We start from the raw sequence: 24,543 nt of genomic DNA on the forward strand, positions 1-24,543 counted from the left end.
AGGATAAGGGGTAAGCCATTTAGGGCTGAGATGAGGAGGAATTTCTTCACCCAGAGAGTGGTGAACCTGTGGAATTCTCTACCACAGAAGGCAGTTGAGGCCAATTCATTAAATATATTTAGGAAGCACTTAGATATATTTCTTAAGTCTAAAGGGATCAAGGGATATGGGGAGACAGCAGGGACATGTTACTGAATATGGATGATCAGCCATGATCTCATTAAATGGCGGAACAGACTCGAGGGGCCGAACGGTCGAGTCCTGTTCCTATATTCTATGGCCTAGAAATTCAGTTGCGTTCACCAGCCGTTAACGCCATAAGCGGGGTAGATTTCCAGCGCTAGGCACTTAGCGCCCGGGCGCAGGCCGATCTGCGCCTACGCTCAACTTCAGTTGACATTTAGCGCCGGCGCAAAGTGTTTGCACCCGCTCAGCTGCGCACGCAGCTTATGTCGTCATTTCGTCGTGCAACGCTGTTTGTGCGCCCCAAACCGGAAATTCAGTGGTGCCTGCCCAATGTGGGCGTGGCGCTGTTAAGAACTGTGAAGTGGAACGCAGCAGAGGCCCTGCGGGCCTTGGGGAGCGCTAATTAAAGGGCACTTACACTGAACTATAAAGGCCAGCCATTTTGCTGCAATGACTTCAGTGCTTTGGATTTCTGTACAGAGACCAAGGAACAGACCTTCCTGATTTGGGACAACATAGGAGAGGTATTTTTGGCTTCTGGCCAGAGCTTGGAAATTTGACTCTTCTGATTTCACTGTTTGCAAGTTTATTATGGGGGCTGCATGGGGTTCCAACCCTCAGTTCCAGCATTATGTGCGAAGGGCTCGCAGACGCTGTGTGAGAGGGGCAGCCATGCCTAGACGCAGAGGGGCCATCAGGCGTCGGCAACGTAGGCCTTACCCACTCAGGGAATACCGCCAGCAGGTGTCCTATCTCACCATGACTGCCGCGCATTGTGTTAAGAGGCTGCGCTTCAGAAGGGAGGTGGTTGTAGAGATCTGCCAGCTGCTTCACAGAGATCTGCGTCCACAGCTGATGTGCAGGACCTCTCTGTCGGTGGAAGTGAAGGTCACGGTGGCTCTGAACTTTTATGCAAGCGGCTCCTTCCAAGCCGCTGCTGGGGACATAGCGATCATCTCCCAGTTCGCCGTGCATCGCTGCATCCGGCAGGTCACCGATGCCCTTTTCGCAAGGAGACACCAATTCATCTCCTTCCCCATGACCCTAGAGAGGCAGGAGCAGCGTGCAGTCAGATTTGCCAGGATCGCCGACTTCCCCATGGTGCAGGGCGCCATTGACTGCACGCATGTGGCTATGCGGGCACCTATCGACAATGCCGAGGATTACCGCAACCGGAAGGGCTACCATTCCCTCAATGTACAGCTGGTGTGTGACCACAGGCAGCGCATCCTAGCTGTCAATGCCCGCTTTCCAGGCAGCAGCCACGATGCATTTATCCTGTGCCAGGCTACTGTGGATGACATGTTCGAGGCACAGCCTCCACCAAGGGGATGGCTTATTGGGAACAAGGGCTACCCTTTGTGCATGGCTCATGACCCCGCTACGCGCGCCCAGGACCCCTGCGGAGGAGGCATACAATGAAAGCCATTAGCCACAAGGAACATCATAGAGCAAACGATTGGCGTCCTCAAGCAATGGTTCCGCTGCCTGGATCGTTCCGGCGGATCTCTACAGTATTCGCCGGATAGAGTCTCCCAGTTCATCGTCGTTTGCTGCATGCTGCACAACCTGGCTATCCGTAGGACTCAGGCACTGCCACCTCACGTTGGACCACCACCTCAGGAGGACAAGCAGGAGGACCATGAGGAGGAGGAGGAGGAGGAGGAGTACCAGCCCAGGAGGGAGCCACAAGGTCCAGGGGCCGTCCGCCGGTGGCTTATTGAACGGCACTTCTAAGCCCGCTGTTAGGGAATGGCTTGTGGCAATGAACGCACCTGAATGCAGCCGCTCCGCAAGCCCTCAGCCGGTTAACGCAACAACCACTTGAAACATGACACCTGGACAAGCTGAATAAATAAAAAGCTTTATTTCACAAACTCAGGGCCCTTCCCACATGAAACAGAGAAACAGACAAGACCCCCAAAAAACAGTCAAAAACATATCTCACTCCCACAACCTGGGGAGGAATAACAAAACTTGTCAATAACATTTGCCTTCATCCTCGGCCTTCCCAAAATAAGCCCCGCCCCCAGAACACAAACACCCCCATGTTAAAAAAACAGTTGGCAACACACTCTACTTGGTGTGCTGAGAGGGCGAGTCCTTGTGCAGGCTTCTCCGGCCCCTGCCCGACCTGTTGCTCCGCCTCAACCTGGGCCCTGTGGGTGTGGCAAGGCTGGGGGAAGGCTCCTGAGGGGCACACTGCATGACGGCAGATGCCCTTGGGGGTCGGCCTAGACGAGGTCCGGCCCTGGAGGGGCCGGCTGCTGACTGCTGCAGCTGTGGCTGGGCAGCATCAGTCTCTGCATCAGCTCGTCGCACCTTGGCTGGGGGAGTGGCAGTGGTGGCTGCAGCAATGGGGGCAAGCTGGCTGATGCCAGGCGCTCCCTGGTCGCCAGAGACACTGGCACTCGGCCGGGCTGGCACTGCAGCAAGCGCAGCAATCTGGTGGAGGCCAGACCCCTGTGCTGCAGCAGGGCGGCGGGTGCCCTGGCGATGCTTCCGTGACACCACGAGTGTGGCAGAAGTGAGTGCCCGAACTGCCCTGGTCTGTGCCCGCATCAGATCAGCCAGTGTCTGGACGGCAGCACTCATGAACTCGCGACTTGCGTCCTGTGCTGCCGCGAGTTGGTCGACACCCCTGGCCTGTGCTGCCACGAGTTGGTCGACACCCCTGGCCTGTGAGTCCCCGAAAGCAGCCACACTATGAGCCAGGGACTCAATGGCCTGAGGCATCTGTCCCACAACCCCCATGAACTCGTTGTGGCGCCGCTTCGAGGCCGCGGACAATTCATCAAGGAGGCGCACCTCCTGGGCGAGGACCGTCTCCGGACTGGAGGGCGGACTCTCCCTCTGGGGAGAAGGCCGCCGAGCTGCCCGACCATTCCCGCGTGCCTGGACGCCACTGGGCCCAGCAACTGCCCTCCCCTGCAACACTTGCCCCCTCTGGGGAGAAGGCAGCCGTGCTGCCCGATCCTTCCTGCGTGCCTGGACGCCACTGGGCCCAGAAGCTACACCCCCCTGCAACACATCCCCCTGGCTCTCCTCCAGGCAAGACGTCTCCCCTCCATTGCCATCCCCTGGCGCGGATGAGGGTTCCCCCGATGTGCCGCCTTCCCCTTGGTCTTCGTCGTCCTCCTCTTCCGAGGGACTGGCACTCTCAGCTTCATGGACCTCCTCCTCACCAGCTGAAAGCAGGAAGGCACAATAGTAGCGTTAGAGTGAGGACAGGGCGCCAGCGAGGGAGGCATGAGTGGTGGCATTATGTGCATTGGTCGGACAGTGGCAAAGGATGTAGATCTGAAGCGCAAGAGGTCCAAACGGTCATGTCCTTACCATTGGGGCCCAGCACAGGGTCCGCATCACCAATAGCAACGGGGCCAACCACCCGGCCATGAATGAGTCGAGCCACGCGCTCCTCCAGCTCACTGAGCTCCTGGAACTGGGCACGCCCTCCCCCGGTGACATTCCGGCTCTTCTTATTCTGGGCCAGCTTGGCCTGCAAGAGAAAGGACGGCCTCTAAGTAAAGTGTGGTGCCCTGTTGTTGTGTGCACTGCCTCCCATGGTGGAATAGCTTGGCCAGTGTGGTGCCCTGTTGTTGTGTGCACTGCCTCCCATGGTGGAATAGCTTGGCCCGTGTGGTGCCCTGTTGTTGTGTGCACTGCCTCCCATGGTCGAATAGCTTGGCCAGTGTGTAAAGTGCAGAAAGTGCTATTGATGATCATGCCAGTGCCATAGCTGCGGGAGGAGGGATGGCCATTATGCCTTTGAGGTCCCTTTGCCCATAATGTGAGGTGCACATGCAAGGATGAGGAGGACACTGGAAAGGCTACTCACCTTGACCAACCGAGTGAGGTCGTTGTACTTCTTGCGGCATTGGTCACCAGTCCTGGGGACATCGCTGGTGGCTGACACCCTGTGGGCGATTTCCCTCCAGGCTCTCCTGATCTGCCTCCTGGGAGCCTTCTTGCCACTGTCCGGGCACAAGATCTCTCTTCTCTTTACCAAACCCTTAAGCAGCACCCACAAAGCAGGCTCTGCGAAGCGCTGCGCTCGTTCACGGGCCTTCTGCATGGCTTCAGGCGCTATTTGGGTCCACCAGCAGTGTTGAGGCCTGGCTGCACGGTTCCACTATCCAGGGCGTGGCAGCAGGCAAAGTCGACCCTTCCCCCTTAAAGAGCTGGCTGCTGTCAGGGTGTCTGCTGTCAATCAAAACATGACCGCACCTGCGCTGCGCCCGGCCTCGGCGTTATCAGTCCGCACCGTCGGCTTATCACCTAAAGATAGGAGTGCAACGCCAGTTTCAGCGCTCGCCCAAACTCCTTGGCCATATCTACTGAATTTCGGCGAAGTGGCCTACACTTTCCGGCGGGCGCTAACTTTAGCGACCGCCCGACTTTAGTGCCCCAAAAGTGGCGTGACTGAATTTCTAGGCCTATGTGTCTATGAACACTTCTGGGACACAAACCACACAATCCCCGATGTTCCAGCCAGCATCTGCATCAACTCTTTGACAACAAGTTCTACTCTGAGATGAACAATGCAGTTATGTCTCTGTCATGTTTCACTCTTGTCCCTTTTTCTCCGTCAATCTCTTCTTCTGTCAGTCTCTCGCCCTTTCCGTCTGCCTGTCTCACTCCTGTCTGCCTGTAAAATTCACTCCTGTCTACTTCTGACAATCTGTCGGTCTGTCTCTCTCTCTGAATCTCTCTGCCTTTCTCTCTCTGCCCCTCCCTCCGTCTGTCTGTCTCTCCCGCTCTCTTTCTGTTACTCTCTCCTGTCCCTCTCTAACTTTATGTTTCACCCTCTCTCATAGAAACAAAGAAACATAGAAGATAGTAGCAGGGGTAGGCCACTCGGCCCCTCGAGCCTGCTCCGCCTTTCAATGAGATCATGGCTGATCATCCAAATTCAGTACCCTGTCCCTGCCTTCTCCTCATATCACTTGATCCCTTTAGCCTTAAGGAATATATCCAACTCCTTCCTGAATATATTTAATGAACTGGCCTCCACCGCCCTCTGTGGCAGAGAATTCCACAGGTTCACCACTCTCTGGGTGAAGAAATTCCTCCTCATCTCAGTCCTAAATGGCTTACCCCTTATTCTTACACTATGGCCCCTGGTTCTGGATGCCCCAGCAATCGGAAACATCCTTCCTGCATCTAGTCTGTCCAGGCATGACAGAATTTTATAGGTTTCGATGAGATCCCCTCTGAATCTTCTAATCTCCAGTGAGTATACGCCCAATCGGCTCAATCTCTCCACATACGTCATTCCTGCCATCCCAGGTATCAGCCTGGTAAATCTTCGCTGCACTCCTTCCATGGCAAGTACATCCTTCCTCAGATAAGGCGACCAAAACTGCACACAATACTCAAGGTGCAGTCTCACCAAGGCCCTGTGCAACTGTAGCAAGTCATCCTTGTTCCTGTACTCGAACCCTCTTGCTACGAAGGCCCACATACCATTTGCCTTCTTAACCGCCTGCTGCACCTGCATGCTTACCTTCAGCGACTGGTGCAGAATAACACCCAGGTCTCTTTGCACTTCCCATTCTCCCAATCTATTGCCATTCAAATAATAATCAGCCTTCCTGTTTTTACCAGCAAAGTGAATAACCTCATATTTATCTACATTATAGTGCATTTGCCATGTCTCTGCCCAATCAGCCAACCTGTCGAAATCGTACTGGAGTTTCACGACAACCTCCTCACTGCATACCCTCCCACCCAGCTTTGTGTCATCTGCAAATTTGGAAATATTACATCCAATTCCCTCGTCCAGATCATTAATTTATATTGTGAACAGCTGGGGTCCTAGGAACGATACTTGTGGTACCTCACTAGTCATTGCCTGCCACTCGGAAAAGGACCCGTTTATTCGAACTCTTTGCTTTCTGTCTGCCATCCAGTTCTCTATCCAAATCAATACCTTGCCCCCAATCCCACGTGCCTTAATTTTGCACGCTAATCTCTATTGATGACTCTCTATCTCTGTTTACTTTTCCCTCAATCAGCTCATTTCAATTAACTTTCCATTATTGTACCTTTTGTTGGTTTCATGTTCTTTCTAACCTGCTCACTTTCTGTCATTTTTCTATGACATTTCTCCCTGTTTCTGACTTCTGTCCCTTACCTCCAAATCAGTATCACACCTTCTGATTCTGCCTCTTTTCAGCAGTAGCATCTATCCCTCATTCCATGTCTTTCTCATTTCAAATTTTCTTCCAATTCTCATTCTTTCTTCCATTCGCAATATCTGTAGTGCTCGCTATCTCTGTTGCTCTGTCTCTTTCAGTCCCTCTCTGCATTCTTAATCTTTCTGTTTCCGTCTGCCTCTGTGGCCCTCCCTGACTGTCTATTCTTCTCTCTTTAAAACATTCTCTTCCATATCTCCTTCTTAATCTCTATATGTGTGTCCCTCTGTCCTTGTCTGTTTATCTGTTTGCCTGTTTCTCTCTCTCTCTGTATCATATGAACGAGAGCAGTGTAATTAATATTGAACAAAGTTACCTTGCGGGTCCAGGACTATCGATTAATCTTCGAACTAGGTGGCCGAGTGTTTAAGGCATCAGACTGAAGATTCAATGAATTCGACCCCCACTCCTAATAGTTCTGATCATCGATTAGTCTGATGTCTGAATGCGTTTCTGCTGTTTGAGTGTTTAACGGGTCCGCACTTAAATAGTCAGATAATTTAAGTAATTTGAATCATCCATAATGTTGCCTGACTGTTTGCTCAGATTCAATCCCACAGTCCATTTTTTACACGTATTACTGAGGATCAGGAGGCTTTCGCAATAAATCAGCAAACCAACAAAAATGAATGAAATGGTACCTAAGCCATTTCCAGGCTGAATTTCCTGTGCCGGCACAAGGAATATCAGCCTGAGACCATCCCTGGGACGTGCCTCTTGTATTCTTCAACGGAAGCTCAACGTAAACTCGAGGAATAGCAAATCATCTTCTGATTAGGCACTTTGTAGCCTTCCGGACTCAATATTGAGTTCAATAATTTCAGATCATAACCTCGGCCTCTATTACTTTTTTCCTTTACATTTTTTCCACCAGTTTGAGTTGGGTCCTCCTCCCACCCCCCCTCCTTTCCTTTTGTTTCTCTCTCTCACCTGGCAGCTGTCCTTTTATCCTGCCAGTACACTTCACACATAATCTCATCTGCCTTTTGTCTCCACGGGCCCATTGCCATCTCATCTGGCTTCGAATACCTTTTATTGTCTCCTTTTCTTCTTTTGTTCGATCGCAGCTTTGCCATCGATCTTTTTATTTTCTTTCCTGTTTTGAAGAAGGGTTCGACCCGAAACGTCAACTCAAATTTCTCTCCACGGATGTTGCCTGACCTGCTGAGTTTTTCCAGCATTCTCTGTTGTTATTTTGGATTTCCAGCATCTGCAGTATTTTGCTATCGTACTCAGATAACTATGTTGTATTCAACCTAATGGACGTGGAATCGAAATTACTCACTTTTAAATGGAAGCATACTGATTTGGGAAACATGAATGCTTTGGGAAATATTAATTTATTGGGAATCTTCAATAGATCGGCTACAGCGAAAGGACTGAGAACCGTTTATAGATGAGCATTCAACAATTGATTAAAAATCGTCAATTACATGGGAATTATCAATAGAGTGGAACTAATCGATGAATCGTGCAATATCAATCATTTAGAAACTATGACGAATGAGGAAATGTTTGAGGAAATTAATTTATTTCCATAATACCTAACATCTGGAACACGCTTTGTCTTATTGGCTGTCTCCCTGCAATACAAAATAGAACTTAAAATGTAATGAATACAGATCGCTACTCCTGGGAAAAGGCTCTGGCAGAATAGCGAAGTGTTCAAAATTTACACAGGTAGTTTGAGCTTCCTGCTTAGATGGACACGGGGTGATAAGCAAGCCTGGCCAACATTATTTGATTAATGATTGGAGTCTAAAGGCAGGTACAGATACGAATCGATCACAAGATCCTGGGTTCACGGAAACGATACCCTTCAACTTGGGAAGGGAAAGGGAATGGACAGATCCCATCAATGGATTGGGAAAGTTAATGGACAGATAACCTCAAAGGATTGGGATAGTGAAAGGACAGAAACCATAAATTGATTGGGAAAGTGAATGGACAGATGCCATCAATGGATTGGGAATGTGAATGGACAGATACCATCAAAGATTTGGAAAGTGAATGGACAGATACCATCAAAGATTTGGAAAGTGAATGGACAGATACCATCAATGGATTGAGAAAGCGAATGGACAGATACCATCCTGACAGACCCTGCTCTACAATTTCTGGTGGTCTACCTGCTCTAATATTACTGGTGGTGAATCTACTATAACATTACTGGTGGTGAATCTAAACTCTCATTACTGGTGGTGACCCTCATCTAACATCACTGTTGATTACCCTACTCTAACATTACTGGTGCTGACTCTATTCTCTCACTACTGCTGGTGACTCTACTCTATCATTACTGGTGCTGATCCTACACTTACGTTACTGGTGGTGACCATACTATAACATTAATGGCGGTGAATCTACTCTAACATTATTGGTGGTGACACAACTCTAACATTACTGGTGGTGACTCTACTCTAACATTAATGGAGGTGACCCTGCCTTACCATTACTGGTGGTGATCCTACTCTAACATAAATGTTGGTGACCCTATTCCAACATTACTGGTGGTGACCCTACACTAACATTACTGGTGGTGACTCTTCTCTAACATTACTGCTGTTGACCCTACTCTAAATTTTCTGCTTGTGTATCTGCTCTAACATTTCTGGTGGTGAATCTACTCTAACATCACTAGTGGTGACTCTAATATAACATTACTGGTGGTGACCCGACTCTAACATTACACGACGTGACACTACTCCAGTATTACTGGTGATGACCCGACTCTAACATTACTGTTGGTGACCTTACTCTAACATCACTGTTGGTGACCGTACCCTTACATTAATGGTGGTGACTCTATTCTAACATTACTGGTGGTGACTGTACTCTAACATTACTGTGTTGATTCTACATTTACATTACTGGTGGTGACCCTACTCTAACATTACTGTGTTGATTCTACATTTACATTACTGGTGGTAACCCTACTCTAACATTACTGTTGGTGAATCTACTCTAACATTAATGGTGGTGACTCTTCTCAACCATTATTGGTGGTGACCTACCCAACCAATATTGGTGTTGGCACTACACTAACATTACTGGTGGTGACTCTTCTCTAACATTAATGTTGGTGAACCTACTCTAACATTACTGGTGGTGACCCTACTCTAACATTAGTGGTGGTGACCCTATTCCGCAATTTCTGGTGGTTTATCTGCTCTAACATTGCTGGCGGTGACTCTACTCTAACCGTACTGGTGGTGACACTACTCTTGCATTACTGGTGGTGACCCTAATCTAACATTACTGGTGGTGACTCTATTCTAACATTACTGGTGGTGATCCTACTCTAACATTATTGTCGGTGAACCTACTCTAACATTCATAAGAACATAAGAAATAGGAGCAGGTGTAGGCCAATCGGCCCCTCAAGCCTGCTCCACCATTCAATAAGATCATGGCTGATCTGATCCTAACCTCAAATCTTCTATCACTCTGCATCCACCCGAACCCATGTGATCTCCCAGGAGAGGCGAACAACCAGATAAAAGACGCCATGGCCAATTTTGGAGAAAAAAATCTGGGAAATTCCTCTCCGACCTATCTAGGCGATCGAAATTCTAACAGGAGATCACTCTGTCCCTATATTTTCTACAGTACTTACCTTCTGTAAAGGAGATCTCCACCCCAACCAGCAACAGGAATAAAACCATCTCCTGAAATCTAACACAGAATTAGAACACAGTAGGAGCAGAACCAGGCTAAACGGCCCCTGGGCCCACTCCACTACTCACAGGGCCATGACCATTCCGAACCTAGAATCATGTCCAATTTCCTGCCCGCTCCCCATAACCCTTAATTCCCTTTACCTCTATGAAACTATCTATTTCTGTTTTAAATTTATTTAATGAAGTAGCTTCCACAGCTTTCTGGGGAAGAAAATTCCACAAACCTACCACCCTCTGAGTGAAGAAGTTTCTCCTCATCTCAGTTTTGAAAGAGCAGCCCCTTATTTTAAGATCATGCCCCCTAGTTCTAGTTTCACCCTTCATTGGGAACATCCTCACCACATCCACCCAATCAAGCCCCTTCACAATATTATATTTTTCAATAAGATCGCCTCTCATTCTACTGAACTCCAATGAGTAGAGTCCCAATCTACTCAACCTCTCCTCATATGACCACCCCCTCATCCCCGGGATTAACCGAGTGAACCTTCTTTGTACTGACTCGAGAGCAAGTATGTCTTTTCTTAAGTATGGACACCAAAACTGTATGCAATATTCCAGGTGCGGTCTCAACAATACCTTGTACAACTGCAGCAATACCTCCCTGTTTTTATATTCCATCCCCCTAGCAATAAACGCCAACATTCCATTGGCCTTCTTGATCACTTGCTGCACCTGCATACTAACTTTTTGAGTTTCGTGCACCAGGACAGCCAGATCCCTTTCTACTACAGTACTTTCCAGTTTCTTGCCATTAAGATAATAACTTGCTCTATGATTTTTCCTGCCAAAGTGCATAACCTCACACTTTCCAGTATTGTATTCCATCTGCCAAATCTCTGCCCACTTACTTAGCCTGTCTATGTCCCTTTGCAGGTTTTTTATGTCCTCCTCATAAACTACTTTCCGTCCCATCTTTGTATCATCTGCAAACTTTGATATGTTACACTCGGCCCCCTCCTCCAAATCGTGAATATAAATTGTAAAGAGTTGGGGACCCAGCACTGACCCCTGCGGAACACCACTAGTTACTGATTGCCAATCTGAGAACGAATCAGTTATCCCAACTCTCTGCTTTCTGTTAGAGAGCCAATCCTCCACCCACGCCAGAATATTACCCCCAATCCCGTGATTTTTTATCTTGAGCAATAATCTTTCGTGTGGCACCTTGTCAAATGCCTTTTGGAAGTCTAAATACACTACGTCCACTGGTTCCCCTTTATCCACCCTGTATGTTACTTCCTCAAAAACTCAAGTAAATTTGTCAAACCTGACTTCCCCTTCATGAAACCATGCTGAGTTCGTCCTATTAAATTATGTTTATCCAAATGTCCCGTTACTGTCTCCTTAATAATGGACTCGAACATTTTACCCACCACAGATGTTAGGCTAGCAGGTCTATAGTTTCCAGCCTTCTGCCTACTACCCTTTTCAAATAAGGGTGTTACATTAGCAGTTTTCCAATCTGCCGGGACCTTTGCTGAGTCCTGGGAGTTTTGAAAAATTATTACCAATGCATCCACAATCCCTACCGCCACTTCCCTCAAGACCCTAGGATGCAAGCCATCAGGTCCAGGGGACTTATCCACCTTGAGTCCCATTATTTTACCAAGTACCACTTCCTTAGTGATTTTAATCGTATTAAGTTCCTCCCCCACTAGAGCCCCCTGTTTGTCCAGTGTTGGGATATTCTTAGTGTCCTCTGCTGTAAAGACTTATACAATATAATTGTTCAGTGTTTTTGCCATCTCCATGTTTCCCACCATTAATTTCCCGGTCTCATCCTCTAAGGGACCAATATTTACTTTAGCCACTCTTTCTCTTATTATATAACTATTGAAACTTTCGCTGTCTGTTTTTATATTTTTTGCTAATTTACTTTCATAATCTATCTTCCCTTTCTTAATCAATCTTTTAGTTATTTTTTGCTGTCTTTTAAAGACTTCCCAATCTTCCATCCTCCCACTAGATTTGGCTACCTTATATGCCCTTGTTTTTAGTTGGATACTATCCTTAATTAATTTACTTTGCCACGGATGGCTAACTTTTCTTTTACACCCTTTTTTCCTCAGTGGAATATATATTTTTTGTAAGTTGTATAATAACTCCTTAAATATACACCACTGATCATGTACCGTCTTACCCTTGAATCTATTTTCCCAGTCCACTCTAATCAGTTCCGCTCTCATACCTTCATAGTCTCCTTTATTCAAGCTCAGCACGCTTGTTTGAGTTCCAACCTTCTCACCCTGGAATTGAATATGGAATTCAACCATGTTATGGTCACTCATTCCAAGGGGATCCTTTACTAGGACATTTTTAATTAATCCTGTCTCATTACACAGGACCAAATCTAAGGTTGCTTGCCCCCTGGTCGGTCCAGTTACATACTGCTCAAGAAACCCATCCCTAATACACTCAATGAACTCATCCTCAAGGCTGCTCTGCCCAATTTTATTTGTCCAGATTAAATGATAATTAAAATCCCCCATAATTATAGCTGTTCCCTTATTACAAGCCTCAACTATTTCCTGATTAATACTCCGTCCAACAGCTTTGCAACTGTTCGGAGGCCTATAGACTACACCCACTAGTGTTTTTTTCCCTGATTATTCCTTATCTCCACCCAAACTGTTTCACTATCCTGCTCCTTTGACCCAATATAATTTCTCTGTATTATAGTGATTCCTTCCTTTATTAACATAGCCACCCCACCTCCTCTCCCTTCCTGCCTGTCCTTCCTGATTGTTAAATAACCTTGTATGTTTAATTCCCAGTCGTGGTCACCCTGCAGCCATGTTTCTGTAATGGCCACAAGATCATACCCATATGTCGTTATTTGTGCCGTTAACTCATTCATTTTGTTACGAATGCTACGTGCATTCAGATAAAGAACTTTTAAATATGTTTTGTAACACTTAGTTCCTGTTTATTCCCTTTTTAGTACTTTACTTTTTACTCCATACCTTCTGTCCCTTCCTGACACGTTCTGTTTTTTAATTCCCCCACTGCTACCTAAGTCTATGACCTTCTCTGTTGTCATTTCTATTATTTGCTCTCTAGAAACCTCCCCCCAACTAATTAGTTTAAAGCCCTCTCTACAGCCCTAGTTATATGATTCGCCAGGACTCTAGTCCCAGCACTGGCCAAGTGGAGTCCATCGCAATGGAACAGCTCCCTCCTTTCCCAGTACTGGTGCCAGTGTCCCAAGAAGCAAAACACATTTCTCCCACACCAGTCTTTGAGCCACGCATTTAACTCTTTACTTTTATTTATCCTAGCCAAATTCGCTCGTGGCTCAGGTAATAACCCAGAGATTATTACCCTTGAGGTTCTGTTTTTTAATTTGACCCCTAGCTGCTCATACTACTTTAACAGAACCATCTTCCTTGTCCTATCTACGTCGTTTGTAACAACATGGACCACGACAACTGGATCCTACCCCTCCCACTCAAAGTTTCTTTCCAGCCCAGAAGAGATGTCCTTAACCCTGGCACCGGGCAGGCAACACAGCCTTCGGGACTCCCGCTCTTGACTGCAGAGAACCCTATCTATCCCCCTAATGATACTATCCCCTACCACTACAACATTTCTTTTTACTCCCTCCATTTGAATGGCCCCATGTGCTGTGGCCAGGTTGCTCATCCCCCCTGCAGTCCCCGCTCCCGCCCTCCCAGGGAGTAAGAACCTCGATCCTGCTGGACAAGAGCAAGGGCTGCATCTCCTTCAACACTACATCCAGGATCCCTGTACATTCCTCACTCGTAGTCACACCGTCCTGTCCCTGACCACGGACTACATCTGTAGTAATTAACTTCATAGGTGTGACCATCTCCTGAAACATAGATTCCAGGAACCTCTCCCCCTCCCTGATGTGTCGCAGTGTCTGAAGCTCGGTCTCAAGCTGCATAACAGGGAACTTGAGTTCCTCTAGCAGCAAATACTTGTTGCAGATGTAATCAACGTGAGCCTCAATGGGGTCCACCGGCTCCCACATCTTGCAACAGTAACACATCACCTGCTCCATTCTATATAATTAATTACATTTCTTATTATTAGTTATGAAGACCCTGCCCGGATATAGATGATAATATCACACGACTATTCAATAGGACTTACCAACTTAAAGGTGTAAAAGAGAAGAGAAGGAAGAAAACCAACCAACCAGCTGATCACCATCCTCCTCCTTGAATACTGCCTGTGGGGCCTGTTTGGTTGACTCGTCTCGCTGTTCCGCCTCCGTAGTGCTGTCTAAGCCTGGGAGTGGGGGGAAAAACAGTGCAAAAACACACACTCACCTCCCACTTGACCAAGCTCTCCCACTTACCAAAACTCCAGTAGCACTCAATGCACAAAGCACTCCGTGCACAGCACTAGCCCTTGCCCCTTTTATACCCGGATCCTACTTCCGGTTTAAACTGCCCAATAGTTTAATATACCCTTAAAAATTTAAACTTACTTCAAATAATTGACTTTTTAACACACTAAAATTCACAAAATGCTCTTAAATGATTTTTCTCCCACTTACCAAAACTCCAGTATCACTCAATGCACAAAGCAATGGTGGATACTCTACTCTAACATTACTGGTGGTGACCCTACTCTAACATTACTGGTGGTGACCCTACTCTAACATTATTGTTGGTGACTCTACTCTAACATTACTGGTGACGACTCTGCTCTATCATTACTGGTGGTGATCCTACATTAACATTGCTGGTGGTGACCCTACTGTAACTTTACTGGTGGTGACTCTACTCTAACATTTATGGTGGTGACCCTACTCTAACGTTATTGTTAGTGACACTACTCTAACATTACTGGTGTTGGTCCTACTATAATATTAATGGTGGTAATACTACTCTAACATTACTAGTGGTGAACCTACTCTAACATTACTCTAACAGTCAGTCTTATGTTTAACTTGCCCTTAGTTTCCTGAGTTCTATTTTCTTGTTTTCTTTATTTTTTCCCTCTCATTTTCTCTGCATATTTTGGTTCCTATTATTCTGATTTCACTTGTTCCTCTTGCTTACTTTCTCCTAAGTTTCCTTATTCGTGTTCCCTGTGTTTCCTTTGATTCCTGTGATAGCTACAGTCCAAAGAAAGTTTGAAGTAACCAAATTGCTCATTCAAAGGGAGCAACAAGGGCCCCCAAATAAACAGGGTCTCCTAAGTCAGAATTATATAGCAGTTACAACATGGAATAGGCCCAACTATTCCGTACAGTTGATAAATAGCTCTTAATTACATGTGCCCACTGGGTTCCCATATCACTTTATCCCACTTTATTTTTTTTATTCGTTTATTGAATGTGGGCATCGCTGGCAAGGCCAACATTTATTGACCATCCCTAATTACCTTGAGAAGATGGTGGTGAGCCGCCTTCTTGAACTGCTGCAGTCCCTGTGTTGAAGTTACTCCCACAGTGCTGTTAGGTAGGGAGTTCCAGCGTTTTGAACCAGCAGAGATGCAGGATCAGCGATACACTTCTAAGTCAGGATGGTGTGTGATTGGAGGGGAAGTTGGTGGTTTTCCCATGCGCCTGCTGCACTAGGTGGAAGATGTCACGGTTTCAAACATCTATCTAATCTAATCAAAACCGTTGACATTTTCAAAGATCAATCAATGATTTTGCCAGTTACTGACCATCAATGTAGTCATGAGAAGGAGATTTACATACACAATTTAGGTTGCCGGCGACTTCCATCGAGAAGTTAAATCGATGCCTTCTCTGACCTCTTGGGTGGACATAAAAAGTCCCATGGCGCTATTGAGAAGAAGAGCAGTGGAATTGTCCCCCACGTCCTCACCAATAATTAACCTCGAACAACAACATTAAAGCAGATTCTCTGGCGAATATTACATTGTGTGAGTATGCTGTGCCCAAATTGGCTACCACATGTACTGCACTATAACAGTGAATGCACCTCCAAAGTGCTGAAATAAAAGCAGAAAATACTGGAGATACTCAGCAGGTCAGGCAGCATCTGTGAAGTTAACGTTTCAGGCCATTGACCTTTCGTCAGAACTGGAAAAAAGCAGGAAATGGAACAAATTTTTAAGCAAGTGTGCGGGGCTGGGGAAGCGGGGGGATGAAAGAACAAATTGGAAGGTCTTTGATATAATGGAAGGCAGGAGACTAAGAGATACTAAGAGATTTTCAAAGCAAAAGGAGATAGTAATGGGACAGGTTAAGAAACAAAGGAAGGCGCTAGATGAAGTGTAACTTGCGCTGGCAGAATGAAAGACGTCCGTAGTGAAGGAGAAGGTTGGGGCCAGGAAACTGGAAACAAGCGGAAGCTAAACGCCAACTCTCTGACACCTCCTCCTACTCTGCCTGGACCATGACCACACAACCGAACAGTTTCCTGTCCCCAACCACCTCCTCTTGCTATGGATGTACAATTCTTCTACACCTCCATCAACCACCAGGATGGCCTGAGGGCGCTCCGCTTATTCCTTGAACCGAGGCCCAACCTGTCCCCATCCTCCACCGCCTGACTGCACTTGTTCTCACATTGAACAACTTTTCCTTTGAATCCACTTACTTCCTACAAATCAAAGGTGTCACTATGGGAACCCACATGGGTCCTAGTTATGCCTGCCTATTTGTGGGATATGTGTGAACACTCTTTGTTCCAGTCCTACTCAGGTCCCCTTCCTCACCTCTTTTTCTGGTACATTGATGAATGTATTGGTGTTGTTTCCTGCTCTCGCCCTGAACTAGATAATTTCATTCACTTCGCTTTCAATTTCCACCCTTCCCTCACCTTCACATGATCCATCTCCGACTCTCCCCTTTCCTTCCTCGACTTCTCCATCTACACCTCTGAGGATAGGTTATTGACAAACATTCACTACAAGCCCACTGACTCCCACAGCAACCTGGACTACACTTCCTCCAACCCAGCCTCCTGTAAGGACTCTATTCCATTCTCCCACTTTCTTCATCTCCACCGCATCTGCTCTGACGATGCAACCTTCCAAACCAGGGCTTCCAACATGTCTTCCTTTTTCCTCAACCGAGGATTCCCCTCTACTGTGGTTAACACGGCCCTTGACATTGACCGTTCCATCTCCCGCACCTCTGCCCTCACCCCTGCCCCTCCCTCCCGGAACCACGATAGAGTTCCCCTTGGCCACCCACCAGCTTCCACATTCAACAGATCATCCTGTGCCATTTCCGCCACCTCCAGCGTGATCCCACCACCAAAAACATCTTCCCCTCAAATCATCTTTCAGCATTACATAGGGATCGCTCCCTCCGCAACAACCTGGTCCACTCCTCTATCACCCCCAACACCTCTTCCCCTTCGCCCGGCACCTTCCCATGCAAGCGCAGGAGATACAACACATGTCCTTATACATTCCCCCTTCCCACTGCCCAGTGCCCCACCAACCCTTCCAGGTGAAACAGTGATTTACAGATACTTCTTGCAATTTAGTATACTGCATTCACTGCTTACGGTGTGGTCTCCTCTACTTTGAGGAAACCAAACACAGATTGGGTGACCGCTTTGCAGAACACCTCCGTTCAGACCATAAGGGGAACCCGAGCTTCCGGTCGCCTGTCACTTTAATTCATCGCTCCACTCCCACTCAGACCTCACCGCCCTCGGCCTCTTGCATTGTTCCACTGAAGCTCAGTGTAAGCTCCAGGAACAGCACCTCATCTCTTGATTAGGTACTTAACAGTCTTCTGGACTCAACATAGAGTTAATCAATTTCAGATCATAACCTTGGCCCCTATCATATATATATATATTTTTACCGAAACATATTGTCCGTGTCTTTTTCTCTTCTCTCCCACATGGCAGCTGTCTTTCATTCTGCCAGGGCATTTTACACTTCATCTAGAGCCTTCCTTTGTTTATTAACCTGTCCTATTACCATCTCCTTTTGCCTTGAATGTCTCTTAATGTCTCAAAACCTCTCCTGCCGTCTATCCTATCACAGATCTTCCAATTTGTTCTTTACTACCCCCCCTTTCCCAGCCACTACACTTATTTAAAAATCTGTTCCACTTCCTGCTTTTTTCCAGTTCTGACGAAAGGTCATCGACCTGAAAGTTAACTCTGTTTCTCTCTCCGCAGTTGCTGCCTGGGCTGCTGTGTATCTCCACCATTTTCTGTTTTCATTTCAGATTTCCAGCACCTGCAGTATTTTCTTTTCATCTCAAAAGTACTAAATTGGCTGTAAATGGTTTTGTGAAATCCTGAGTTGGTGAAAGGCGCTCTATCAATGCAAGGCTTCCTTTGATAAGCATATAACACAAAACTGCTCTCGGATTGTGCAGGACAGATTAAACAGTGAGCCTTTAATGAATGGTGATGTGACTGAGGAGAGTGGGCAAACTGAGCGCTGTGGAGCAGCAAACAAACAAACAAACAGAGGACTGAGATACAACGGCCAATCAACATGACATTTCAGGCTCGAATGCTGCAGATGTGATGTGCTCCAGTCAGGACTGACCCTGGGTATTGAACTTATTTCTGGCCACTCATGTACAAAGGTAGCATCCACTCCTGGGAACGAGGTAGAGGTAGGCTGCTAGGCCCGATCCAGTGTCAGAAACTGCAGCGAAAAGTCACACTGTTAAATCTTAATGGCAGTGCAGGAACATACAATGATAGGAAAAGACCAGCTGGCCCAGCAATCCTTTTCCGACAGGCTTGTAGCATCAAGGCTTTCTACCTCCATGTGATCTCCTCGGAGCGGTAAAATAGTGGGAAAGAAACATTGCCAATAACGGGGGGAAATCCACTCCGACATGCTCTGCTGATCGAAACCTGTCCAGTGGATCAGTGGCCATGCGCACGGTAATAGTTAAACCATTTACATTTAATATGAGGCGATCTCTGGCCCATCCAACACCATCCAGCTCCCTGCTGAAGGGATGCAGAGAGTCAACACACACCACAGAAACTGGCAACGCAACCAAACGTTAACTACTCTCTGGGAAAGCCGAGCATCCAGACCATTCCTACGTTAGTGTAACTTCAATGCTTGTCCCCTGGTCCGCTCCATCCTCTCAAACTCAAATAACCTAACATGGCTTACGTTATTTTATATAACTCTCAGGTCGCCTCTAAAACTGTGGACCTGTGAAGTTAGACAAGGTACGAGGGGTGGTAAACAAGGGTTATCTTAAGCAGGTTTAAGGGCACGGAGCGTTAAAGGACCAGAGCTTGGACTATGTGTCAATGCTTCATACTTGTGCTGACTGATCACTGAATTGATATTCTGGGTCCGGTTGGGCGGAAGACTGTTGAACAGTTCAAGTAGCAGCTAGGGGCGGTGATGAGATTGTGGGTCCCAGTGGATTGATCTGTTCGACGGACCGAACGTCATATCTCATCTGTACTTATCTGAGTGAACCAGGGCTTCGCCAGAGTTGTGATCGCACAAGGAAGAGATTGAACATTAACTAGAGGATCGGTAGTTTGTGGCACTACGCGGCTAACAAGGGGCTTGACCATAACTAGTAAATGAATAAGGCAGCACCTCTAAGGATTAGCCATGTTTTTATTATAGTTTGATCTTAACTAGTTGTTGTTTTTGACAGAGGACTGAGCTGCATCAATAGATTAATAGATGTTTGTTATAGTTACTATGAGATTTTACGTGGAAGGTTTATACGTGGATTGTAGTTCTGCGATTTCATTAGACACTGAGAGTTTAACCAAGCCTTCAAATATAATAATTTACTGAATTAGACATGGCAGCGAGGGGGGAATACATGTTTGGTTAAACCTAACATTAAACAGAACATTGAGCCCTTAACAACATGTTCCGTTTTAATTATTTCAATTAAGTAGAACACCAAGGCTGTTGACCCGAGCCAGCTGCTGGATTGGGATTGACGGCCATTTAAAGATCCTATTGGACAGGGGCCCATGGGGATTAAACAGATGGTGAAAGCAGGCTCGCACACACGGTCTGTCACTCACACATGGACTCACAACTCCTGCTGCTTTACATAACGGGCCAGTATTATGGTCTTGTCAGCTATGAGCCTGCTTGTCCCAGGCCAGGCTGAAGAAGTCTGCGAAGCTCCCAGCACGGTCAATGTCAGGAAGGGTAAGGCTGTGATCAGCTTCAAACCCCTTGGAGAGTGTGAGCCTCTCCATTAATGAGAGGATCCTCAGGGAATGTCACTTGCTGTACACGGACTCACATCACGGTAAGACACTGGGGGCAAGCGTTTGAGGGACAGCATTGAGATATATTATCAACATATATTTACAACACACGGCCCAGTACATCCTCCGTGTGTCTGAAAGGCAGCAACTGAGAGCTTTATTTCGGTGTTTCTGAGACACTCCGCTCTCGGGTTTCACTCTGCCTGAGTTGGCACCAATTCAACTTTATGATGTTGCTTTCAGCAGGACTTAGTCAGAACTCGCTCTCAGAGCTGTGTTTATGGGAGACACTTTCTTTCAGGAATATTTAAATTTATCTGTAATGCTTTAGTCATATGTATCTGTAAAGTTTAAATGTAAATTTGAAGCGCGAGCTCTGTGATTTACTCCAGCTTTAAGGTTTCTTGTTGCTCACAATGCACTGGCTCCATCTGGTATGGGCACAGCAGGGCAGCAGAAAGAGGAAGGACCACAGTGAGGGTTACACAGTGAGCGAACGGGAGTGAGATTTACAGAATGAGGGAATGGGAGCGAGATTTACAGAGTGAGGGAATGGGAGTGAGATTTACAGAGTGAGGGAATTGAGAGTGAGATATACAGAGTGAGGGAATGGGAGTGAGATTTACAGAGTGAGGGAATGGGAGTGAGATTTACAGAGAGATGGAATGGGATTGACATTTACAGAGTGAGGGAATTGAAGTGAGGTTTAAAGAGAGATGGAATGGGAGTGAGATTTACAGAGTGAGGGAATGGGAGTGAGAATTACAGAGTTAGGAATGGGAGTGCGATTTACAGAGTTAGGAATGGGAGTGAGATTTACAGAGTGAGGGAATGGGAGTGAGGTTTACAGAATGAGGGAATGGGAGTGAGATTTACAGAGTGAGGGATTGGGAGTGAGATTTACAGAGTGAGGGAATGGGAGTGAGATTTATAGAGTGAGGAAATGGGAGTGTGAATTACAGAGTGAGGGAATGGGAGTGAGATTTACAGAATGTGTGAATGGGAGTGAGATTTACAGAGTTAGGAATGGAAGTGAGATTTACAGAGTGAGGGAATTGGAGTGAGATTTACAGAGTGAGGGAATGGGAGTGAGATTTACAGAGTGAGGGATTGGGAGTGAGATTTACAGCGAGAGGGAATGGGAGTGAGATTTAAAGAGTGAGGGAATGCGAGTGTGAATTACAGAGTGAAGGAATGGGAGTGAGATTTACAGAGAAAGTGAATGGGAGTGAGAATTACAGAGGGAGTGAATGGGAGTGAGAATTACAGAGTGAGGAAATGGGAGTGAGATTTACAGAGTGAGGGAATTGGAGTGAGATTTACAGAGCGAGGGAATGGGAGCGAGATTTACAGAGTGAGGGAGTGGGAGTGAGATTTACAGAGTGAGGGAATGGGAGTGAGATTTACAGAGTGAGGGAATGGGAGTGAGATTTAAAGAGTGATGTAATGGGAGTGAGTTTTAAGGGTGAGGGAATGGGAGTGTGGTTTACAGAGTAAGGGAATGGGAGTGTGATTTACAGAGTGAGGGAATGGGAGTGAGATTTACAGAGTGAAGGAATGGGGGTGAGATTTACAGAGTGAGGGAATGGGAGTGAGATTTACAGAGTGAGGGAAAGGGAGTGAGATTTACAGAGTGAGGGAATGGGAGTGAGATTTACAGAGTGAGGGAATGGGAGTGAGATTTACGGAGTGAGGGAATGGGAGTGAGATTTACAGAGTGAGGGAATGGGAGTGAGATTTACAGAATGAGGGAATGGGAGCGAGATTTACAGAGTGAGGGAATGGGAGTGAGATTTACAGAGTGAGGGAATTGAGAGTGAGATATACAGAGTGAGGGAATGGGAGTGAGATTTACAGAGTGAGGGAATGGGAGTGAGATTTACAGAGAGATGGAATGGGATTGAGATTTACAGAGTGAGGGAATTGGAGTGAGGTTTAAAGAGAGATGGAATGGGAGTGAGATTTACAGAGTGAGGGAATGGGAGTGAGAATTACAGAGTTAGGAATGGGAGTGCGATTTACAGAGTTAGGAATGGGAGTGAGATTTACAGAGTGAGGGAATGGGAGTGAGGTTTACAGAATGAGGGAATGGGAGTGAGATTTACAGAGTGAGGGATTGGGAGTGAGATTTACAGAGTGAGGGAATGGGAGTGAGATTTATAGAGTGAGGAAATGGGAGTGTGAATTACAGAGTGAGGGAATGGGAGTGAGATTTACAGAATGAGTGAATGGGAGTGAGATTTACAGAGTTAGGAATGGAAGTGAGATTTACAGAGTGAGGGAATTGGAGTGAGATTTACAGAGTGAGGGAATGGGAGTGAGATTTACAGAGTGAGGGATTGGGAGTGAGATTTACAGCGAGAGGGAATGGGAGTGAGATTTACAGAGTGAGGGAATGGGAGTGTGAATTACAGAGTGAAGGAATGGGAGTGAGATTTACAGAGAAAGGGAATGGGAGTGAGAATTACAGATGGAGGGAATGGGAGTGAGAATTACAGAGTGAGGAAATGGGAGTGAGATTTACAGAGTGAGGGAATTGGAGTGAGATTTACAGAGCGAGGGAATGGGAGCGAGATTTACAGAGTGAGGGAGTGGGAGTGAGATTTACAGAGTGAGGGAATGGGAGTGAGATTTACAGAGTGAGGGAATGGGAGTGAGATTTAAAGAGTGATGAAATGGGAGTGAGTTTTAAGGGTGAGGGAATGGGAGTGTGATTTACAGAGTAAGGGAATGGGAGTGTGATTTACAGAGTGAGGGAATGGGAGTGAGATTTACAGAGTGAAGGAATGGGGGTGAGATTTACAGAGTGAGGGAATGGGAGTGAGATTTACAGAGTGAGGGAAAGGGAGTGAGATTTACAGAGTGAGGGAATGGGAGTGAGATTTACAGAGTGAGGGAATGGGAGTGAGATTTACGGAGTGAGGGAATGGGAGTGAGATTTACAGAGTGAGGGAATGGGAGTGAGATTTACAGAGTGAGGGAATGGGAGTGAGATTTACAGAGTGAGGGAATGGGAGTGAGATTTACAGAGTGAGGGAATGGGAGTGAGAATTACAGAGTTAGTAATGGGAGTGAGATTTACAGAGTTAGGAATGGGAGTGAGATTTACAGAGTGAGGGAATGGGAGTGAGATTTACAGAGTGAGGGAATGGGGGTGAGATTACAGAGTGAGGGAATGGGAGTGAGATTTACAAAATGAGGGAAAGGGTGTGAGATTTACAGAGTGAGGGAATGGGAGTGAGATTTACAGAGTGAGGGAATGGGAGTGAGATTTACGGAGTGAGGGAATGGGAGTGAGATTTACAGAGTGAGGGAATGGGAGTGAGATTTACAGAGTGAGGGAATGGGAGTGAGATTTACAGAGTGAGGGAATGGGAGTGAGATTTACAGAGTGAGGGAATGGGAGTGAGAATTACAGAGTTAGTAATGGGAGTGAGATTTACAGAGTTAGGAATGGGAGTGAGATTTACAGAGTGAGGGAATGGGAGTGAGATTTACAGAGTGAGGGAATGGGAGTGAGATGTACAGAGTGAGGGATTGGGAGTGAGATTTACAGAGAGAGGGAATGGGAGTGAGATTTACAGAGTGAGGAAATGGGAGTGTGAATTACAGAGTGAGGGAATGGGAGTGAGATTTACAGAGAGAGGGAATGGGAGTGAGATTTACAGAATGAGGGAATGGGAGTGAGATTTACAGAGTGAGGAAATGGGAGTGAGATTTACAGAGTGTGGGAATTGGAGTGAGATTTACAGAGCGAGGGAATGGGAGCTAGATTTACAGAGTGAGGGAGTGGGAGTGAGATTTACAGAGTGAGGGAATGGGAGTGAGATTTACGGAGTGAGGGAATGGGAGTGAGATTTACAGAGTGAGGGAAAGGGAGTGAGATTTACAGAGTGAGGGAATGGGAGTGAGATTTACAGAGTGAGGGAATGGGAGTGAGATTTACAGAGTGAGGGAATGGGAGTGAGAATTACAGAGTTAGTAATGGGAGTGAGATTTACAGTGTTAGGAATGGGAGTGAGATTTACAGAGTGAGGGAATGGGAGTGAGATTTACAGAGTGATGGAATGGGAGTGAGATGTACAGAGTGAGGGATTGGGAGTGAGATTTACAGAGAGAGGGAATGGGAGTGAGATTTACAGAGTGAGGAAATGGGAGTGTGAATTACAGAGTGAAGGAATGTGAGTGAGAGTTACAGATTAAGGGAATGTGGGTGAGATTTACTGAGTGAGGGAATGGGAGTGAGATTTACAGAGTGAGGGAATTGGAGTGAGATTTAAAGAGTGAGGGAATGGCAGTGTGATTTACAGAGTGATGTAATGGGAGTGAGATTTA

General features: G+C 46.6%; 2 pseudogenes; one reads left to right on the forward strand and one right to left on the reverse strand.

Annotated features, from left to right (window-relative positions):
• Positions 1-24,543, reverse strand: part of LOC147092706 (NACHT, LRR and PYD domains-containing protein 12-like) — a 1,351,730-nt pseudogene that overhangs the window by 686,927 nt on the left and 640,260 nt on the right.
• LOC147092713 (uncharacterized) overlaps positions 20,135-24,543 on the forward strand; it is a 57,733-nt pseudogene continuing 53,324 nt past the window's right edge.

The sequence above is a fragment of the Somniosus microcephalus genome, unplaced genomic scaffold, assembly GCF_052327205.1.
Source record: "Somniosus microcephalus isolate GS21.2 unplaced genomic scaffold, FLI_Smic_1.0 unresolved_chr2, whole genome shotgun sequence".
Taxonomy (NCBI): Eukaryota; Metazoa; Chordata; class Chondrichthyes; order Squaliformes; family Somniosidae; genus Somniosus; species Somniosus microcephalus.